Raw genomic sequence first — 20,586 nt, 5'->3', positions numbered from 1 at the left:
ATTGATTTTCTGTGATAATTCTGTATTGCACATCCTGCAAGTCTGCTGTTTTTCTTTGTGTTTAGTGGTTTCTCTCTATTTTTACCACACCTGAAGCCATTATGCCACACTATTTCAAGAGGCTTCAGAGGGACCCCAAGGAAATTTGGAGGCTGTTTGACAAGGGGTGGCCTTCTTAAACTTTGTGATTTCTTATCTGCTGGCAGCGAGAACTTCAAATAGGGACTGGCAGGGTGTAAGAGAGGGCTACACTCTCTTGTAGCCAGGTCTCCCTTCCCCAGGTGTCCAGGGACCCAGGGTAGTTGTGTATAGCCATCACATACCTCATCAGTCTTTCCAGCAGATAGCCTCCATAACTGAGTATATGTGTCAATTTCTAAGCCCAGGAAAGTGAGGCTGGTCAAAGGGCCCTCAGATTTTTCTCCAACAAGACTTACCCCAGCTCAGGAGCTAGAAGGTCAATACTGGCATAAATCCATGGCATCTTGTGGACCCATTAGTTCCAGAAAACGTACTGAGCTGACTGAAAACCTGACTGGTAACAGGAACATACTATATGTCTTTCAGGTGGCACATGACACTGAGCACCCCATATAACAAAGGTTGGAACCTGGGACCACCAAGATGATGTTGGACAAAAAAACCTTCCTTAATCTCTAACCATTACTGGCTGAGGTTGAAGGAATCTAGCAACAATTGGAAGGCCGCAGGCTGTCCAACCCTGCCAAAGGGAGAGCTTGGCTCATTTAATATTATCTCTCAAACCCAGCAGGTCAAAGGTCCTTTAGGTGAACTGGGAGAAGACAGAACACTGATTTGATCTCACATTTACAGTTTGTGCCCATTCAAGTCAAAGAGAGAAGGGGTGGTTTTCACTACTGACAAAAATATTTGTGAAAATCTGCTCTCTCCCATTCTATACACCACTGATACACACACATTCCACATAGTATCTTTCTGCATTGCATTTTAGCAGTTTGCCATGTAATCGGAGACAAGAAAAAGAAACGTGTGAAGTTTAACACCCACACAATGTGCATATTCATCATTATATCCATCTATAACAGCTCTTATTAGTAATGCTAAGGGTGATGAAGAATGACTTGCTGTGGGAGTTATTCAAGTAAATAAAAGTACTCGTTGGAGTAATGGCATATGGCAAGATTCCATCTTTGCATCTATTTTGAGAATCCTTTAAGAATATTTTCATTTTAATGTGTTTGGTGTAGGAATCTCCAGACATATTTCTTCAATTTCTTTTTGCTCCAAAAGTTTTAAATGAATCTCTTTCATTACAATTTTTACCATCTTTTTTTTAAAATGTAGTTGTGAAGTTCAAAATGGAAGCTGTTCTTTTACGTCTGTTACATTTTGTAAAATCCCTAGTTTTTAGCTTTTTTTATTCATAAACAATGTGGCTAGGTTGTATTTCTTCTGCCTTAGCCAAAACGGGAAATTCAGATTGCCAATGGCAAGCATGGATTTCCCAATTTAATATTTGCTGCCAACTGCTAGAGTGACAGTAGGAGGGGCAATTATCAGGGAAAAGGTATGGGAGCTCAAACCAGATAGCCAGCCATTTTGAAAGCTGGTTATAAGTCTCTGACTAGTAGAGGTAGGAACATGAAGAGAACACAGTGTACACACACATTCACATAGCCGTTGCTAATCAAGGAAATTAAATTGCTTAGACTGAAATTTGAACTGCTATCACTACCTGATGGGGCTGAATGGAATGGGGGGAGGCATAGCTGTATCTGCAGTCCTGCCACATACAACAGCTTGGTCAGAAGGGGGGACACTGGCCCTGCTACTCTGGATCAGACCCAGGGTCGTTACATGATGGCAACAGATCCATATTGGGATCCAACAGATCCTGGGGTGGCTCAGATCCTTCCCCTCTCTGTTTTTGGAATGTCAGGGCTTTCTGCTGGATACTGCCGACCCGGATTCCACTGGGTGGACGGAAAGGGAGCTCTGTGCTTGTGGAGTGATGCTGGTGTCACTCCACTGGTAGTGGCCAGCAGGAGGCTGGCAGATGCTAGCAAAGCTGGGCAAAGGGACTCCTCTGCCCAATCTACCCCCCAACCTGAGTTTAAATTGGAAATAAAATGATTAACTGTTCAATAGTCATTCCAATCATGTTTGAACAATCAGTCCTTTATTCATTATAAAATTCAGGCTAATGAATAAAGGCATTGATTTATAACCCTAGTAGTATGTTATCCTTTGAGGAGTGAATCCTCTGATCAAATACTTCAAGATATGTAGATCTTCACTTGAACAGGGACGAGTCAAATATTTGTCTTACAATTTTTCTTGGTAACGCTTAGAAAAGTACATGTCATCTTTTAATGTGAATGAATGTTTATTAATATATTCTTATGCTCAGTTTTATTGTAATGTGCCATATCATGTTAAATTGTTTCATTGGTCAACATCTCCCTTTGAAAACTCATTTTCAGTGTGTGCTTGTTGCTCAAATATTGAGTGGTAGGTCTTTGTTGAGCCCAGCAAACTAGAGAAATGGAGATTAGGGATGGAGGAGGAATTCAGTCTTTTTCTCAGAGCAGACCAGCTCAATCTGATGCTCCCAAACTTGATTGTAATATGCACTTATCCAGACTTTGTGATGCAGTTTTGGAGTGCAAAAGCCTGTGCACAAAATAACCTGTTTAATATTTTTTTAAAAAAAATGCATACAACGCATGCATTTTAAATAAAAAAATATTGAAAAATAATGAAAAATGTGTTAGAAGCAAATCTTTTTCACAGAAAGTGAATACAAAATGTGTACGGTTTAAACCTAGACTTTTCATGCATTCTTTCCAAAATCCTCTAAAGAAAAAAAAAAGGAGGGAGGCTAGAACAGACGTATGAGTATGTACAGCAAAACTGTGATGGGATGGAATTAGGTTGCACCATCCATCCCTTGTCCAGAAGTTCTACATGGGTCTTTTTTTCTTCACCTTCCAGAAGATAAGGAGTTGCTTAGTGCAGCAGATTCCATCCCCTGCAGCATAGCAGGGAGAAGGAATCAGAGGAATTAACCCAGAGTGGAGGGAAATTGGGGTAATTAATCCAAATTAACTTGGGAAAGTAGTGATTGCATATCTGGCAAAATACAGTGGAAGCTTGTTATAATCCAGGGGTCATGGGACAAAGGATGCACCCATGTTATAGGGGTTCTGTAGCAGTGTATACAGTGTTGTACTTGAAGACATCATAATACCTGCAGTATATCTGAATCCATGGTACAGCAAATCATGTCATAATGAGCTTCCATTGTATACCAGATCCAAATCACATAAACTGGTCCATAAACTAGAGCACTCATCTCCTCCTCCCCAGCCACACTTCCCTCTTGACTGATAAACATATTTCAGATTTCCAGCTGTGGTTAAGGGTCTGCTCCTTATATCCTAGAAGGTGGTGTTGCCATTACAATCACTTTTGGAAATTCATAGGAATTTCTAAGCACACCTGAGTTCAGACAAATAGAAAGAAAATAATTTTCAAAGTATTGTAATTAGATATTGAGATATCTTGCTGGGACTATTCTTTCAATTTTTTTCCGTCTGTTGGTAATTCACATGGCTTATGAAGTGGGGGGGGGAACAGTGGCCCAAAAATCCAGGAAGAACTAGTGGTATTATCTAGCCAATATTCAAAGGATGGTGGCTATGGTGAAGGGAAAAGAGTGGATGACTTATTTTCTCTCTGATTCCACTGCTCTGCCCACTTGGTGTAGAGATTGAATGTCTCCTGTGAGCTTGTCAACAAAGCTATTATTCCACTCATTGGTCAATATATGTTCATTTTCTGCTGACTGCCTGGGGAAATCGATGAATTGTATGCTGATCTTTTCCTCGAGTTCATTTTCCTCGAGACACTAATGTCTAATCCTCTGTTCATCTGCATCATGCAAACGTCCTGATTATGTGCCTTTCCAAATGCTGAAATAATAATTCACCTCAGTGGAGACTCAAGGACAAAAGAAGATAAAAATTTTGCTGTGTCTATGTGAGCCTCTTTCTTAATTGAAACAGGCAACATTGCTGCTTAATCTCTTCCATTTATATCTCACAATTTCCTTTTTTTAAAAACTTGAATTTTATTGGAGGGGGATGGAATTGTTCTGGATATAATAGCATATAACATAAAGATTGATAAAAAGATGGCAAATAGAAGCTAAAGGTTCCATTAGAGAAGACATACAAATAACATGAAGACATACAAATGAGAAAAGACATACAAATAAGAAATAACCTTGAAAAGCCCTCCCTCTCCAAGAATACAGCTTATAAACTGGTACAACTAAAAGTAAGAAACAACGCAATAACGTCTGATCATTTGTAATGGATAAATGATTCTGTAAATCACTGGCTCGGATTGTTGACATTGGTATATAAGGTAAATGGGAAACAATTTTTCAAAAAAAGATTTCTTTTCCTTTTTCATAATTCAAGCCACCCAATCTTGTTTTCTCACTTTGCTTGTGATTGTAAGATCCCAAGAATGTTGTTGCTAATGAGCAATAGATATGTGGCACATTAGATTGTCGTCAAAACTGAGCAACCTTTGATTTAGCAGCAGCTAGCTAGTAACTTATACCTTTCTAGTTACAAAAGGGACCTCTTTCCATCTCAGTTGAGAAGAATTAGTTGAGAGGCCAAAGGAAGTTCAAGACAAAGAATATACTGAATGTTGCCAGATGCAGAGTTCTAAGAAGCTTGAACAGGTAGATATGCACCAGTTGTTTTCACAGCCATGCAAACAATTACCAGAGCCACTTTTGAAAATGTGTTCAATCTGGAGTGGAATAGAGCACCATTGCGACTTGAACATGTGCCTTTAGTATTGTGGCACCAGGTCTGTGGGCTTCTCTTCCCTTAGAGGTGAAGCAAGACCAAACATTGTTATGTTTTGATGTTTGCTGAAAACTTCTTTTCTCCCAAGCCTTCTCATGTTATTTTATTTTAATTTAATACAGCTTTTATTGTAGTTTGTTTATGTTTGAATATGGTTTTATGGTCTGTATTATATATTCTATTCTATTTCTGTACACCACTCTGGTATTCTCAGTGGGCAGTATTCTACTAACTTATCTCGTTAGTCCCCCCTCCCCTTCCCTCTCCCCCGCATGCTCTCTTCACCTTCCCCAAATTTGTTCCAGAGGGTTGGGGAATGCCTAGAACAGACTTGGGGATGCATGGGGGAGGTGGGAGTAAATGCCGTTGTGTCAGCAGTAATTTTTTGTGCAGGCAGATATATAGATACAGATATAGATATGCATATGTATATGTATATCGTATGTGTGTGTGACATATGTATAATAGAGTATTTTACCTAATAGTACTAATTGGGAAGAGAGTAACAGTGATGTTCTATGACTCTATTTTGCCTATTTCTAGTGCCAGATAAGAGGTCCATGTAAACTTGTTATGTAAAGTAGACAGGCTTCCCCATTTAGCCCGTGAGGCCATTTCAGCAAATCCATTTTCATGCCAACCTGTCCTACACCTGATGTCTTCAAAACATCACATAAAGATGGGGCTTGGATAAAAGGAACTTTGTAGGCACTGCTATTTGCATAGCACTTCCCAAACCCCAACAATCAGCTGACAATTTACTTCAACGCGACTGCTGTGATTGGATGGCACTGGGAAAATAATTTACTGTGATTAAAAGCTAGACTTGATGTCAAGACAAAAGACACCTCCCACCCAGCGGTGGCTGGTGCTCATTGGGTCTGGCGGGGCAGAAGACACGGAGCCCAACAATAGATGGAGCCAGAGCCAATGAGAAGCAGAGTCAACTAATTCTAGTGTTGCCTCCGTTCCCCTCCCTACTGATTTCTACAAGGGCAAGACTGAGACAAAGGATGTGGAGGAAGCTGCCAGCCAGGACTACCCCTTGGACTCATTGTACATAAGAATTGGCTAAAAGCAGACTGAGGTTGATGGGGCAGTGCCCCACTAGCCCCAATGGACCAGCCTCCACTGCTCCCATCTTTTCACCCCTCCCCTTTCCTCTCCACTCTCTCCTTCCAAGCTCTCTAGTCAGGTTGGTTTCATTTCTCAGAAAGGGGGGAAGGTTGTGCATTTAACTTTGGGGGGGGAAATGGGGCAACAGAGCTACTAAGAAGGCTTTTGAGTCCCTGACCTGCCTTGAGATGTCTTTGCTAACAGTGAGATCCAGCTCAGGAATGTGAGAATCTGTGCTGAATCACCCTGATTGGTCTTGTTTTTCAGGGTACACAAAGAGCCAATACACACTCCTACTAAATGATTTCCCTAGCTATCTACTGTATATGTTCTACAGAGGCAACAGCATGCACACAGTCTATAGTCAGGAACTAGGATTGCAGGACTGGGGCCAAAAGTGTTTTCATTTCTTATGGGTCTTACACAAAGTTAGGGTATGTGGTCATTACAATTACAATTTATACAAGATTTTTAAAGGTTTTTTAATACAAACAATAGCAAACATTAATACATACATATGAATTTTTTAAAAAACAAAAATGTCTCCTGAATCAAAAGTGTCTAAGTATTTAGTCCATAATAATGAATGAATACACACTTCTACTATAGTGCTTTTGTAAAGGCTGGTGGTTATCTTGCTTGTAGATTTTAAATCTGTGCCTCAATGGAGCAAGATGCGAATATTGTGGCAAGACGCGTTTCGACTTGTGTCTTTATCAATGGCCTTTCAAACACATATTAACAAGTTTTCACTTGGATGAAGAGTAATAGGTGCAGGATGGATGCATTTCCTTTAATTCATTTTTTATCCAGTTCCTCTGGACAATTTTATCAACAGCATTTTTTATCCAGTTCCTCTGCACAATTTTTATCAACCCTCATTGATTTCAAGGGGGCTTTACATGAATGCCGTTGATAAAAATTGTCCAGAGGAACTGGATAAAAAATGAATTAATGGAAATGCATCCATCCTGCACCTATTACTCTTCATCCAAGTGAAAACTTGTTAATATGTGTTTGAAAGGCCATTGATAAAGACACACAAGTCGAAACGCATCTTGCCACAATATTCGCATCTTGCTCCATTGAGGCACAGATTTAAAATCTACAAGCAAGATAACCAGCAGCTTTTACAAAAGCACTATAGTAGAAATGTGTATTCATTCATTAGTATGGACTAAATACTTAGACACTTTTGATTCAGGAGACATTTTTGGTTTTTTTTAAAATTTCATATGTATGTATTAATGTTTGCTATTGTTTGTATTAAAAAACCTTTAAAAATCTTGTATAAATTGTAATTGTAATGACCACATACCCTAACTTTGTGTAAGACACATTTGCATCTGTTACGGGTGATTTTGAACTTTAGATCTTTTCATTTCTTATGGACCAAGTAACTTGTGGGCAGCATAACAACATCTGGCTAAACCCACAATAGATACCGACCTTATGTTCAGGGAAATATATAAACTAAGTTTAGCTCATCTAACATATATTTACTGGCAAGAGCTATTTGCAGCCAAAGCAAGGGATAATGATGATGATACAGATGATAACAACAACAACAACAACAATGCAATTCTATGCTTATAGTCCAAATCTATTTTACTGTATACAGTTTCAGTTGCCTTTTCTTCGTAATCCTGGGAATTGTCTGTAGGGCTAACTCCAGGTTTCTGTGGGCCCAGCAGCACACCAGGCAACTCCATCCACTCAAGCTGTGCAGTTGTGATGGGATGCAACATTACATAGGAGGAGATGAGACCAACAGAACAAGGAATGGAGCATGCACAGTGTAGTGAGCAGTGGCAGCTTCCTGCACATCTAAAATGCCACTATCCTCCTGCTTGTCCCTTTCCATTGCTTAATTAGCTGGACAGATAGAGAGCAATGTTCCTGCTTGTTCAAAGGATAAAGTGCACAGTCCCCTAGAATAGTGGATGGTAGGTGGATGAGTAGGAATAATAGATTTGTATGGCCTAATGAACAGCTGGGAAGGAACACAGAAAGCCACCTGCTAAGGAAAGAAGGGAGGAGACATTGAAGTGTATACTGAAGTATGTTTTATATTATAGTCTGTTTTGTAGGATATGCTCAAGAATACTACTTTCATATTTGCTTTCAATACAGTAAAATAAACAATGGAAAAGGGACCACCAAAATATGCTTGACATTTGTTGTTATATGCTTTCAAGTCTATTACGACTCATGGCGACCCTATGAATCAGCAACCTCCAATAGCATCTGTTATAAACCACCTTGATGCTTGACATATTGATGTAAAAATCAAAATGATACTACCAAAGCATTTAAATACTTACAATATTAAGTGTGCAAACCTATACATGTCTTAGAAGAAAGGCCCATTATGTTCAATGGGACTTGATTCCGATAAGTGTATATAATTAGAATTGCACACTCAAGGGTAAAAAGTAGCACTTGTATAATCAGTATTCATAGCAATGATATAAAACTATACAAAATAAAAAGTAAACAATGAAATGTAAAAATAAGTTTCTAGGTTGTAAGAAAATATGCATACAAACCCAGCAAATAACGGGACACCATATCTATAATGAATATTATAAATTAAATAGATGTTTCCCCCTAAAAATATATATGCATACATAGCAGAGCTTGGATTCTTATGACTGCCATAGTATGTTATGTTGTGGTCATGCCTGACATTGACATTAAGAAATAGAAAAAAAAATTACATCTACACATTACATGTAATTAAGGGGGGGAAATCACTGTCACAATTCTGTTTCTTCCTTTTTTTGAGCCCAAAGAATAAGATGGATACATAAATCTAGAAAGAAGTCATCGTATTAAAAAGCATATTTTAATGTAAGCACAGAATTTGAGGGTCTCAAGTGGATGATTTGGAGGGGTTTGGCAGCAATGCCTAAATTTCTGACATATTCCAGGATGCTTGTAAAAGGGTCTCCTCCCTGCAATGTGTTAGGTCACATTTAATTCAGTCCTCATTCTATTAAAAAAGGACATTTGAAATTAGATTACCTATAGTAACCTCAAATTATCCCAATCAGCAGTGGCAAGGTGTTTGTGTTCAATGTGTGAGAGAAAAGGATGTGTGATTTTGTTTCCTGAAACATGGTAATAACTGCTGTTGTTAGAGCAGGCAAAAAGATGGGCCCTGGCAAAATTCATTTTGAGGCATCAAAATTTATAAAGCAGAAAATAGAAGCTGATGATGGATGACATCTTTTTGTCAACCTAACAAGAATTGCAGCAAAATCAGAATCTAAAATGTGAAGACCACAAAACAAACTGAAATGACTGGATAGGGACAAATGCACCTGACTGAAACATAACAGAGGTTGCATTTTTTATTTTAAAAAACAAACATGTATGTGATGCAGATGGATACAAGGTATTTGTCCACTTGCAAAAGGCTACTATATCAGAAATGTGGGAACATTCAAAGTGCTGGTTTTGGTATACAAAGCCCTACACAGCTTGGGTGCAGGATATATGAAAGACCATCTTACCTCTTATATACCCAGTCAGTCACAGCACTCTGCAGGTGAGGGCCTTCTGCAGATATCATCTTATTAGGAGGCCTGTTCTGCATAACATAGGGACTTTTAATGTTGTGGCACCTACCCTTTGGAGTTCCTTCCCCTTAAATATTAGATAGGAGCCATTCTGCTATTTTTTCGGAGCCTACTGAAGCCCTTTGTCTTTCAACAAGCCTTTTAAGTAGTAATATTATCCAAATCTGCATCTGTGTTGGAATTGTTTTTAAGATGTTTTGTTTTTAAGATGTTTTAAGTTGTTTCTTAGAGTTTTGGCACTGGTTTGCCACCCTTTGGGGTGGGATAGAAATAATAATAATAATAATAATAATAATAATAATAATAATAATAATAATAATAATAATAATAATAATAATAGCAGCATCACAACCAGGATCAGAATTTGTAGAAAGTAGGAAGGGGAAGATCTGGCTTTCAAACATCTGTCTTGAATAGGGGTTATTTCTCCACATCAACATATGAATCATAATATTTTAATCTGTTACAATTATTTTTTTTTCTTTTTGAGGCAGAGGTATTTAATAAAGATAAACAAGAGTTGCATAAGCTGCACATTTCATCATCTAAATGTTCATCTATTCAGCTATCAGAATGCACTGGAACTAATGCTGTGGGTTGGGAAGGATTCAGATTCACTCTATATGTTGGAGCAAACCTTCCCATTTTGCCTCCCTTAGACCCATGCACAGATTAAGCAGTATAATCAATGAACCAAAGCGTGCATGGTTTGCTACAGTACTTATGATGTTGTTTGAGAGCTGCCTCTTTCTTCCTTAACATTTTAAGCTGCTGAGAGCAGCTCTTTGGCTGCATGACCAGAAGTCTGTTGTAAAATGTTCCCAGAAAGTGACTCTATTTCATAATATGCAGCCCCTTCCTTGGAAATTGTACAGAGAAAAAGATGGCTATTCACATGTACCTATGGGGGAGTCATCTTTTCTTCCATACAGTGTCCCTGGTAGCCTTACAAGGTTACTATTGTTCCACACATATTGGATACTATGAGGAACACACACCTTATGTGAGATCTTCAGTCTAGTTAAGCTCCTGAAATGGTCCTTTTGTCTTCCCAAGTCACATTTTTTCCTGCTGATTTGTGGGAGCCCAAAGGTTGGCCACAGTTGCTCTTAGTCACTGATTATGGAGGCCTATTGGTCAGCAAAAAGATTTTGGACTCAAGCACTATGTTTTGATCCACATAACATAGCACCCTCTCCTATCATCCTGTCATCTTGAAAATGAAAAAGAGGGACAAGTATCATCTGGGTAGTGGTTTTTAATAGCTTTCTGTGGAATAAAAGTATCTGATCTTGCTTGGAAATGGATCCTTTTTTGTCCTTCATTGTGTGCATTTCCAGGGACAATATGTAACCTCCTTGCTGAAAATGAAATATAGTGATGGCTGGTACAAGTAATAAAAAAATATGAAATTCATTTGAGATTTAATAAAACAATATTGAGAGATTGAAAAATACTTCCTGAACTCATCTGACACAGTGGCTCTTTTAGCTTCCATTAAACAAAATATATATTTGAGGAGTAGACCATTCAAAATCTTTACTTTTAGAAAAATGATTTGAACTGTATATGAAATGATCGAAAGTTTGGAATTTTTAATTACCAGTTCATTGCAGTGGTAATGTATATCTGCAGAAATAAATTGGCTTTGAAAAGAGGAATCTTTATTTGCTAGTCGCTTTCGTTAAACAAGTTCATTTAAACATCACAGAAACAACAGGTAGCAAGTGTGTCCCATTCCTGAAGAAAACCAGCAAATAACTGACTGTCTGCGTCACCATTTGCACACGGCACTCATCCATTGGAAGAATGCGCCCTCCACCAATACACCCAGCTTATCAAACGCTCTCTCGTGATTGGTTCCAACATCCCTCAAGACAGCATCGGAACATTACCTAATGCCGGGGCGTGGCTAATATCCCCATTCCTTGATATGACACTGGCCGCTATTCAGAATTTCTTTACTAAAGAGCACACACTATTTATAGTGTTATTTCCATGAATTGAGACTATTAAATACATTCTAACTGGGGACAAAACAGTTTAAAAATTAATGATTTGTGTATTAAATAAAATTAAACTTAAATGCTTCAACTGTCACATCAGACCGCCAAATGTGAACACCCCCTAATGAACCCAAATGCCCTCCTAAAATTTGTTGTCACGCCAATGCCCCCTGAAAGGCTGTAACGCCCCCCAGGGGGGCGCTACTGCCCACGTTGGGAATAACTGATTTAGATCATCTGGAGGAGTACTTTTAGTTGTGCCCTGTGTTATAGAGGCCTGCCTGGCCTCAGTCAGAAGTCAGGCAATTGGTGACACTGGTCCCATGCTGTAGAGCACTCTTCCAGCAAAGGTTTGACTTTTGAGGTATCTCTTGAAGACTTTTCTGTGCCAACAGGCCGATGCAGCTGTTTAAAATGTGTGGGGTTTTTTATATTGCTGTACATTGTGCTGATGTTTTACGAGAGGGTGACATATAGATATTTTTAGAAATAAATAAAAATAAAAACTGCTTGAAATATTGTTGCAACTTATGTAGCATTTAATTTAATAAGTTACTGATTGTATACTTAAAGAAAATTATAGGAAAATAAATTATGGGTGTCTTTGAACTGCAAAGGTTTGGTTTTTTTAAAACTATTTGGTACTAGCTGAAGTACCCCCAGAATCCACATACACCTTTGTGCACTTATAATGGGTGAAACTATGGGTGTTTCTATTCAGTGATGGAAAACAATATTGAAAACAACAAAATATTAAGGAGTAGCCAGTGAGGCAGGGGTAACTTGCCAGCAGCTGGTGGTGAGTTCAGTTGAGTGGGGGCAGAAATTATTTCTCATCCTTACCTAGGCTGCATTCAGACATGGCACTTTTCATGTTTTGGGTGGGTTTTTTTGCAACAGTACCAATCTGTGTTTGTGTTTCAAAGGAGTCTACATTGTGCCTATTTCTGTGTATACAATGTGAAATGTTTGGAGCTCATAAAAAAATTAAAGATGGTTTTAAATAGAAAGAAGGAATCGTAACTTCTATATTTTTTACACCCAGGTAAAAGGTCCAACTGAGGAAAAAAAGAAGAAAGGGGAGAAAAAAAAGAAAGAAAAGAAATTATTCTATTTGGTCTGGTGATGAGGAGAGATATAGAGCTGTAACAAAAATAAACAAACCAGCAAATGGACTCCATTTTGGAAATTTGGGGAGTTGTTCACTGAACAATCCTACACAGGTAATCAGTTATTGTTTTCATTTCAAGTTGCCTGACATTTTCTCTTCCAATATGTGCATAGCTGCAGATTTCTATTCATCCGTGCCATTTGTTTTTAGCAGTCTGTTACAAAGAGGAAGAAAACAACCCTTTCAAATATTACTACTGATGGTGATTTATTTGTTGGGAATTGATATTAGTTTGACTTTAAAACTGATGATTTTGGACACTTCAGCGAAGTTGAAATAGCAGTAGGACAGTCTTATCTGCATGAGTCTTATAGATGTGCCTGATTTTGTTGACAGCTTTCCATGTTGTGATGGTGGGTGCAAATTGTGACATTATCACAGAACATAGTGTTTTGCGAAATTGTTTATTTTTCCTCCTATGAGCTCTGAAGTTCTCTGGCAGCCTGATGCTGCAATCAAATGAAGATATTTTGTGTTTAGCTTAGAATGAACTGGCTGCATTCTAATCAGTGCCATGCTAACATTCATATGTGAATTCAGTTGGTGTTTCCAGATGAAAACATTGTAGACATCCTAAAGCTGTCTTCCTCAAGCTGTTGCTTTCTAGATGTTTTCGACTTCAATTTCCATCAAGTATGGCAGGCATGGCCAGCAGTCACATTTGTGTAGAGTTGTGGTGCAAAACTTCTGGAGAGCATCAGATGCTGTTCTAAGGAATAGAAGATCATATTAATATCAATGTTTGATCAGAACAGAAAAGGCAACCTTGCCAGGATGGTTGAGGCTGGAAGACCCTATCCAACCAAAATAATTCTGCTGGATGTTATTATAGTTTCCCTCTCTGCAAAATCACATTGTTGTCAATCTCAGTACAGTTGAATTCATTTCTACCATGTTCCCTATTTTTTCTCACTGACACAACAAACAGATGGGACATACTCCTTTCCTCAAGTTCCTCAAGCTTGGGAACTGATGCGCACTTCTGCATGGGCTTGTTTTCCCATACATTATTTAATGTCTACATGAAGCCACTGAAGGAATTTGTCCATAGCTTTGAAGTGAGATATTATCAATATGCTGATTACACTTGGCTATGCATTTAGTTAGCTAATCAGTTCTCAGTAAGCATACTGGTCTTTTCTGAGTCAGCATATGAAGGTGATGTTTTGTAGGTTAGGGACAGTATTAATCTGAACTCAGAGCAGACAGAAGTGATGCTAGTGAGAAAATCAGGGACTCGTGCAAAGTTGGGTTTACTTGTTACCAATAGAATGTTGGTCGCCTTCTTGGATCAGGCATACCATTCAGGAGGTCTCCTGGCTATCTCTAGTTCTCTAATTGTATTGCTGACTAAATCTCTTTTTAGTGATGCTGTTAATGGTAATTTTCATGTTTTTATGGTGTTATTGTGGTTTGTTTTTACTTTGCAGATGCAATGGATTATAATGGATTCAATAAATCTATTAATTAAAAGGTAGTGTGGGCCCTTATTGGGCTCATGGGTCCCATAGTGATTATTGTTGCTGTAATGGGACATGGCAGTTTGAAATGAAATAATTTGTTGAACGAACTTGAATAAGATACATCTGGCTATCTTGTGAAAAAGAAGGAACAAAAAGGCCCAATATAAATAAATGTTGTTGCTGCTGCTGCTGCTGCTGCTGCTGCTGCTGTTGTTGTTGTTGTTGTTGTTATTATTATTATTATTATTATTATTATTATTTCTAAAGTCCACAGATTTCAGAAAATTGTATAACCAGCATGAGGCAGCCTTCTAAGGAAGGCAGACATATGGCCAGGTGATATCCCATAGGGTAATGTATGGTGCAGACCAACAATAATTACTGTGCCTGGAAAATAAAGGTCACCAATCATAGTTAATGCCAATAAATAATAAAGGATTTGGAGGGACCTAGTAGTAGAGTGAGAGTAAATGTGTATATTTATTTCATCATGATAATATTCTTTATGGGCATGAGGAAGGAAGAAATTACAGGAACAGTTGAAAAGATATTTTTGCCTGAGGAAGGCATGTATGTTATCTTGATAATTTATTTCATTTAGAAAGGAAGAAAGTGTATTTTGTAAAGCAAAGCTTCCCACAATTTCCTTTCCACTCTGTTCAAATTATATTATGGGTGAATTGGAACCATCCCAGACACAAGCCATTCTGAGGCATCCACTAACATAAGAGAGGGGTTTTTCTTTGATTGCCCCTTCCCATTGCAGCCCCCTGCAATCTGTTCAGACGATTGGAGGAGCCTACAGAACAGTGTGGACAGTTGTGAAAGGGGGGTGAAATGAAAAGGATGAACCGGAATAAATAATCTCCCTTCCTTTTATGTTAGCAGATGTGTTTGCTGGGTCAAATGTTGTTTGAAGAATGGGATGGCTGATTGGATTTAATCCTATAGGTCAATCTAGCAGCTTCTAAAGTGCATTGGATCAGATGAATTATTTCATTTCTTTCAAGAAAGGTAATCTGCATATGGATTCCATTGCGCATGTGAATTGAATGCCTGAAATGAAATGAAGAGACCCACATAAGTGCATCTTATGCATCTTGTTTTGCCTTTTTTGCAGAGGGGATAATATATCTACTAACTTTGGAAAATCAGTTAATGCTCATCTGACTGATCTTGAAGAACCTACTCTATGGCTCTATAAATCCCATCTGCCCTGACACAGCAATTGAGCAAAATGATTTTTGGAACAGAGCATGCATGTTCATGGTTTCCAGGAAGTTCTAGGTCTGTTCTAGAAACAGGATGTGAGGAGACATCTAGCACAGCCTTGGGACCTCTAATTTTGCTGTTTAACTCAAACTGCTGCATCTTCCTGGAATTTCGCGTCAGGGACTGAGAGGAACGTTTCTAACATCCTGCAGCCTGAGTATTTTCCTCATTATTAACCTACAACTAATAGTGGTTTGGGTATTGAATGTGATTTCAGGAGACCTTGATTTATTGATGAAAGAAAGTAAGAATACAAACTCTAACTAGGCCAATTCTAATGCAAAACTGAAACAGTTGCTTCAAACAGCAGTGTTAAGTCAGGGGTTGTAATATTTGTTGTGAGGAGGTAGAATCTGCTGGGGAGAGTGCCTCTTTCCATGTGTAGTTGTCCATTGAGGTTGCTTGCCTTCACTCAAGGTAATATTTGTTGTGGCAAACATAGGGGAATGGTGCAGGAAACTGGAAAAGCCATTTTTGCCTATCATTGCAACTACAACTTACTTACAACTTACAACTTACTACAACTTACAACTTACAACTTACTACAACTGATATTGTAAAAAGGTCTGCTGTTGTAGGTTTCATATCTGCTGGTGTTCCTCAAAGCTGCTTCCCTCCATAAACACACAGGCATGGGAAACTTCAGTTCTTAAAAAAGTTACACCTCCCCTTTTCAAGAAAATATTATGTTGCTATGCAATTGTTTAAATATTTATACTCTGCTGTTCAGTCAAACAGGGTCTACCAAGGTACATGAACTACTGATATTACCTGTGTAATATTTTTTTTCATGGAAGGAATGATGTGTTAACAACCTAGGCCTTGAAACATATCTTTGTGTTAGTGTCATCTAATCGTCAGGGTCTCCTTCTATTAAATTATATCTTTGTATCAAATTTCAATTAGACACAATTCTTAGATCCAATACATGCACCTTTGTGCATAATAACCTATGATCTGGAATTCTAGCTGAGAACCCTTTCTTTAAACATCCAGTTCAGATAGGATTTACTAAATACTTGCAGTCATTTATCTGAGTATATTAGTAATTTTATACTGGAAGATTAACAACAACAACAACACCACAACAATAATAATAAACTTTATTTTTATTTTCTGCCTCTCACTTGGAATGCAGGTCCCGAGGTGGATTTCAAAGATTTAAAATTGCAAAGCATGCATAAAAACCATACAGAAATTTTAAAAATACAAATACACACAAAAAATCCATACATGAACAAATCCATAAAATCCTTTAAAACATCAAAACACAGGATTGGAAATTTATCCAACTGCTTATATAAAAATATGGGTCTTCAGCAGCCGTCTAAACATGGAAAGAGAGGGGGCTGATCTTGCCTCACAGGGGAGGCCATTCCATAGTCTAGGGGCTACAACAGAGATGGCTCTGATGCAAGTATTCACCAATCGGGCTTCAGATATAATAGGCACTTGCAACAAGCCCTCTTCCCTGGCTCTCGTGCAATAGGCATGACTAATAAGGGGAAGACTAGCAGACAGATACCTAGGTCTCAAACCATTTAGGGCTTTAAAGGTCAAAGCAAGGATTTATAAGGATCTTTTAAAAAAAGACATTGCATTAGTTTGTGCCCTGTGCTAATTTTAATATTTACTGTTTGTGGGATAATTTATGAGAAGATCTGCACTTCATCTCAGAGAAATGAAGAACTCTAACGATGAAGAAATCATGCGAGTTTTCATCTGTGTTAAACTCTCTACCAATGCAAACATACTTTTCTTTGTTTAATTTACAAACTTAAGAACAGAAGAACAGCCTTGCTAAATCAGGCCAATGGCCCATCTAGTCTAGCATCTTGTACTCACAGTGGCTAATCAGGTGCCTATAGGAAAAAGGACCCGAGCGCGGAGAGCTCTCCCCAGTACTGATTCCTAGCAACTGGCGTTCAGATGCATACTGCCCCAAACCAGTAGTGTAGTGGCAAATTCAGAAGCACAGGGTCCCTTCATGATAGTTACATCCACACCCCTGCCCTCCTTTTTGCTAATGGGTTGAGAATGAGATCCTTGTTAATGCCTTCTCCCATAACAACACGCTGACTCACCTCTTTTCACTCTGATGGGCTCCAATCAGCAGGAAAGGACAAGGAAGCAAGTAGAAGACTCTTCTCAATGGCTAACACACTCCCCTTTCATGCTCATTGGCCCATAGGATCCTGGAGACATAGGGATCTTGCTCCCCAAAAGGTAAGTGGTCTAGGACACCCTGAGACACCAGATGGCTATACCTCTGTCTCCAACAGTGGAGATACAACATAGCCACTGTGGCAAAACTTGGGCTGAGGCAAAATGTGTTCTCCCCCTCCCATCTGTTTTAGCAGTTGTGAGCGGGGCTGTATGCAGGTTTGGGAGAAAAAAATTACTGAGCTGTGACAGGGGCTATTCTTTTACAGCATATTTTGCCATCACCATTCCCCCCTCCCAACATGGAATGCCACATCATTCTATGGGCATTCTGTGAAACATGACTGCTCCCCCACTGGTAGGGGTATTTTCCCCACAATGCCACTGGAATTTAAATCATCTAGCCCCTAGATCTGGTTCTTAATTGATATTTTGATGCAATTTTATTCAGTGCAGTTTGCATCACTACCTAGGACAGTTATTCACTTGGGCAGAGCTTACCATGGTGGCAATCCTTTTATTTTTCTCTTTCTTTTCTTTACCCTTTTTCACATATTGTGTAAACATTGCTGGGCACTGCAGGATTTGTCTACATAGTTCCCACTGATGTTTCTTCATATCATTACTCCATGCAATCAGTGGACAATCAGGAGTCATCTCATAGAGAAGAAAACTGCTTGCATATGTCAGCCACTCCATAGATAGCACCTCAAATATTGACCAAGAAGCAAAAGTAAACAGTTCTATAGTAAGAGCTTTGAAGGACGTTTGCGAGTGAAGGGGCAAAATAAGACAAGGACACATCAGCTGGGTTGAACAAGGACCACTTTATTAAATTATACAAAACCCAATTTAAAGTGACCTGCAGAGGGAAACCTAGGTGCAGAACTACGTATAAGCAAGCATCTTGCTATACAGCTCACGGGCAACCAGCCCCTGCTGGGGACCAGGGCAAGCCCCCTCTGCTTACCCTGACCACACCCAGTAGGTGAGTAGGGGGGCCTTCTCAGGTCACCACCCCCCGGGGCCACACAACCCTCGGGTGGATGAGTTAAGTTGGCCCCAAAAGCAGCCCATATCCTGCCCTCAAGCTACAAAGCTCTGACAGACAGGCCTCTGGAACCACCAATCACCTCCAAAGGTGCCTAAGGGGGCGGCACCGAGCTGTCCTTACCTATTTCCCTTTCTGCACCTTCCCACCACAAAAAGGGGACAAATCTCTATTTAGTCCCCTTTTACCCACTGCCGAGAAGCACCTCTCGCAGACACCTCTGCAGGTCTGCCAGAAAGATGTCGTTACCTGCGTCAGACAGGTGAACGCCATCGGCCCTGTACAGTTCACCCATCCAATTCTGAATGTGGGGGTGTGAAATAACTGACCCCCCTGCCCCAGAATAGCCAACCAAATTTGTCGGTTGGCCTTCTTTCGCGCTCGGTCCATCCCAATTGGGCTCCAGACCCCACGCCAAACCCTTCACGGGAGCATGTCTGACCAAAGCAGACGTACCCAAGGCCACAGTAGCCTTATCAACTGCATGTCCATACATGCCTGAACACAGAGGGCCATGCCCTTCATCAAACCAAGGTCATTACCACCGAGGTGAATGACCAGAACTTGCGGAATTGCCCACACCAAACCATGCTGGAATAGAGCAGGCAGGAGCCCCTCCCAGTGCATTCCTCGCTGGCCCAGCCACTGTATGGCAGCCCATCGACTGAGGCCCAGTTGCGAACCCATGTTCGATGTTGCGGCTCTCCTGGCTGCCCAGAAGTTCATGCTGTGGCTGCATATTAGGATGCGCGTCTGCTCCCCCGTCCAGCAACCTGCCAATACAGATTCACACTATTAGGCCTCCGAATTCCGCAGCCCTTTAAAGGGGCGAACATAGCTTCGATAAGCTCTTGATGACCAACGTCCAACGGCCTGCACCTTTTCCTGGGCAAAACCAATCTCTGTTGCTGTGGAAGCAGCTCCTATCCTAAAGGAGTGGGTACCACAGTCTGAGGGATACAGGCCCATAGGGCTCGCTTTGTGAGGGCCCAAAACTGATATTTAGTGAGGGGCTCCTCACTGGCGTGGATAAAGAAATATCCTTCTCCAGCTCCCCTAGCCTTCAAGAAATCATGTAAAGCCCGCACCTGGCAGATGTTAGGCATCATTGCAGGTGCCAAACGTATAGTTCGTCCTTTGCCTGCCTGGTCTGTTTTAGACCGTGTCAGCCACACCCTCGTCTATGGCAACATCTGATAGCTGAAGCGCATATCGGGAGATGTCTCTTTTAGATCCTGCGACCACCTCACCATCCTAAAAGCTCCAAATAATAGTGTCAGGGCTACAGCCCGAAATAGCAAGGCTTCGTAGCCAGAGGAGCATAGCGTGTCCCACTGTGTCACTATACCCAGCAAATTGTCTAATGAAAAAGGAATACGGGTATCGGGGGGGCAGGGTGCTCTCTAGCCCACCCTGCCAACATGCAGCGGACTCTAAAGTCACCAGCATGGTCTATAAAACCCTTCGCTTTAGCTAAAAAGGAAAGCCCCTCCAGCTTACCTTGCAGCACTCAGGCTGACAGGCCCCTCCTCCTGCCATCCACCAGGAATTCCAGCAGGTGACTCATTGGAATGGGCCACTGTGGCGCATAGCCCTTGCCAGCCCAGAATTCCTGAATTGCCCTACCTGCTCTCTGGTAACCGGTGAGGGTGCTGGGGGCAATGGAGATACACCAGATACAGGGTGGGATGCAACACTTGTCTCAGCTCTAGTGGGGATAGCGAATGTACCTGGCCACCCAGTTGTGTGTACAGACCCAGCAGGCTCACTTGTGCCCACCAGCGGCCTTGGCACATTAGCTGTCTGCCCCGTGCCCACAGATAAGAACATAAGAACATAAGAAGAGCCTGCTGGATCAGGCCAGTGGCCCATCTAGTCCAGCATCCTGT

At 40.2% G+C, this 20,586-nt stretch overlaps 1 protein-coding gene across 3 annotated transcripts in view; it reads left to right on the top strand.

The window, feature by feature from the left end:
* LRRC4C (leucine rich repeat containing 4C) overlaps positions 1-20,586 on the top strand; it is a 637,988-nt gene that overhangs the window by 86,455 nt on the left and 530,947 nt on the right. For all 3 annotated transcript variants that reach the window (XM_061613155.1, XM_061613154.1, XM_061613153.1), the window contains exon 2: positions 12,623-12,800. The gene's annotated coding sequence lies outside the window, so the exon portion shown is untranslated. The remainder of the gene's footprint in view (positions 1-12,622; positions 12,801-20,586) is intronic.

The sequence above is a fragment of the Rhineura floridana genome, chromosome 2, assembly GCF_030035675.1.
Source record: "Rhineura floridana isolate rRhiFlo1 chromosome 2, rRhiFlo1.hap2, whole genome shotgun sequence".
Classification (NCBI taxonomy): domain Eukaryota; kingdom Metazoa; phylum Chordata; class Lepidosauria; order Squamata; family Rhineuridae; genus Rhineura; species Rhineura floridana.
This window is presented reverse-complemented; position numbering and strand designations above follow the sequence as displayed.